The 2,804-nt window shown below is 36.7% G+C and overlaps 1 protein-coding gene across 3 annotated transcripts in view; it reads right to left on the minus strand.

Annotated features, from left to right (window-relative positions):
- LOC106873734 (carboxypeptidase D) overlaps nt 1-2,804 on the minus strand; it is a 471,768-nt gene that overhangs the window by 346,657 nt on the left and 122,307 nt on the right. For 2 of the 3 annotated variants that reach the window (XM_052973530.1, XM_052973528.1), the window contains exon 3: nt 2,738-2,783. The exons of the other annotated variant lie outside the window; for it this stretch is intronic. The gene's annotated coding sequence lies outside the window, so the exon portion shown is untranslated. The remainder of the gene's footprint in view (nt 1-2,737; nt 2,784-2,804) is intronic. 3 annotated transcript variants of the gene reach the window in all.

Here is a 2,804-nt window from a genome sequence, read left to right on the forward strand (position 1 = left end):
TCTCTCTCTCTCTTTCTTTCTCTCTCTCTCTCTTTCTCTCTCTCTCTCTCACTAAATCCTAAATCCGTGCAAAAGTTCTGCGAGTTAAAAAAAAGTGCTTCTGTGAATTGCTTTTGAGCGGATAAAGTTTTACACAACACTAAATGCAATTTTCAGTGTAATCAGCTATAAAACATATGCTGAGACGACCAGAAACCAACTACTTTTCGGTTTTAGTTATACGAGTAATACTTTCTTGTACAAGGAAATTCTGTCGAGAACTTCCAGTTGTTCACATCCTAATCAATCAATAACTGGGACCTTAACAGGTGCAATTATCCCGGGTCAGAACAATCGTGGCTAAGAGGTGAGTCCACACTCCTGAATACCCTCTAATTCTCGTACCAGGATCCCATTAACGAAGAAAAAGAAGAAGAAGAAGAAGAAGAAGAAGAAGAAGAAGAAGAAGAAGAAGAAGAAGAAGAAGAAGAAGAAGAAGAAGAAGAAGAAGAAGAAGAAGAAGAAGAGTTTCAAATTTTGCCAGAAGGACAGCAATTTGGGGGAGGAGACTAATAATAATGATAATAATAATAATAATAATGATAATAATAATAATAATAATAATAATAATAATAATAATAATAATAATAATAATAATAATTGAGAGTTGTGCGATAAGTATCGCCTGGAATGTTCCAATAAGTGGTATGAACACCAACCTTTGTCAGTGAAGGATCAGATGTAATTCACATGGGATATGCCACTCTACATAGACAAGAAGTTGCAACTCTAAAGAACGGACCTTTATCGGCATAATTATACCTGCAGACCAAAATATTGTGAAGACAGAGGACGGCAAAGTCGGAAAGTACCAAGACCAAGCATTGGAAATGAAATGCATCCCTAGAACTTCAGGAATGGATGTGATATATATTGTGACAGGCGGACTCCATAACATCTCAAAGCAATTTTCTGGCCTGCAAAGCTGCAAATACCAAACTTCATAGAAAGTACACAGTCAGCAGCAATACTCAGAGGAGCACCTGTTGAAGAAAATATTGCCTCTCTTAAAGAGCTGAGACGTGACATAGGTAACTCGGAACAAGAAATAACAACAACAACAACAACAACAACAATAATAATAATAATAATAATAATAATAATAATAATAATAATAACTGAAATTGGCACAAAAGACGACATGACAATGTGGCACGAATGATCCATTGGGAGCTCCGTGAAAATCACGGCTACAAAGAGCAAAGACGTGGTATGAACAAACCCCAGAAGAAGTCATCGAGAATGAAGATTGCAAAATCCTGTGGCATTCAATGATTCAGTATGATCACCTGACCAGACATCGGAAAGCGAACATCGTTATGGTGAATAAAATCGAAATAACTTGCAAGGTAATCGACATAGCATGTCTCGGTAACAGTAGGATTAGAGAGAAAGAAGAAGAAAACTGAACAACTACGACGATTTGAAGTGGGAAATACGAAGGTTGTGGTTAATGAAGAGAGAAGACGTGATACCAATTGTAATTGGTGCACTTGGAAGTATCAGCAATCAACTACCAACATGGCTCAAAAAGATTGGTACAAATATAAAGACAGAACACCTACAAAAACCAGCATTGCTAGGAACTGCAACGCTTCTTCGCGGGGTCCTTGAAGCATGGCCAGTAAACAAGTGTCACCTTAGTCTGCTGGCTGAGGAGGGCTGACACTTTCCATCATACCCAGCAAAATAAGCTGAGAGTTCTCATCAAAGGATAATGATAATAATAAGCCCTCTCTACTAAAGGCAGAAAGCCTGCAATTTGTTGGGGGAGTAGACTAGTCGGTTATATGGATCCCAGTGTTGAACTGGTACTTAATTTATCGACCCCGAAAGGATGAAAAGCAAAGCCGATCTCGGTGAGATTTGAACTCAGAATGTAGTGGGAGACGAAATACCGCTAAGCATTTCACCTTGTGTGTTGTTAATGTTAATAATGCTAATAATAATAATAATAATAATAATAATAATAATAATAATAATAATAATAATGCCTGGATGCAGTACCAGGCAGTGGTTCTCATGGTTTCTGTCTTAATTGATTGGAAGTGTTATCATGTACATTGTTTTTTTCTTGGTGTATAAGATGGGCTACAACAAATATTCTGTTTAATACTACAGATTTGCTTGTCAGTTGCTTGACCTTAACCAGTTGAACATGTCCCTGAGTGGCTGACAATATGTGCATCTCTGATCATGAGCAGAAGTAGTGGGGGAGCATCATAGCTATGTGTTGAGAGGAATTCTTTAGAGTTTGGATAATTTACCTCTGAAAACATGGGTGTTTTGCTCAACATCCTTAAACAAACCTTATTCAGAGACCTTTTGAGCGGGATGGGCTACTCTACCTGAAGAAAATTCTAACTGGGCCCCATCTACAAGTTCATGCGCTGTTTATCTTGATATGAAATCCCCATGCTGCGCACATATGGTTGTAATGCATGTGTCTGGTGTACTCTTATCAGACGGGTAGACATGATGGGTATAAATGGGTTTCGTATATTTTACCCCAGTATCACTTTGATGGCATGCACTGCTCTCTCACTCACTCACTCAATAATAATAATAATAATAATAATAATAATAATAATAATAATAATAATAATAATAATAATAATAATAATGACATTTTAAGTCCTGCTGAAAAAGTATAGGAATAGTTATGATATAAAAAATATAATAGGTATGGAAAACTCACAGTTTTGTCCAACCATTGTTAGGGTAGAGTATGGTTTAAAGTGTTTCTGGAAAAGAATTGAAAACAA

The sequence above is a fragment of the Octopus bimaculoides genome, chromosome 16 (genome assembly GCF_001194135.2).
Source record: "Octopus bimaculoides isolate UCB-OBI-ISO-001 chromosome 16, ASM119413v2, whole genome shotgun sequence".
NCBI lineage: Eukaryota > Metazoa > Mollusca > Cephalopoda > Octopoda > Octopodidae > Octopus > Octopus bimaculoides.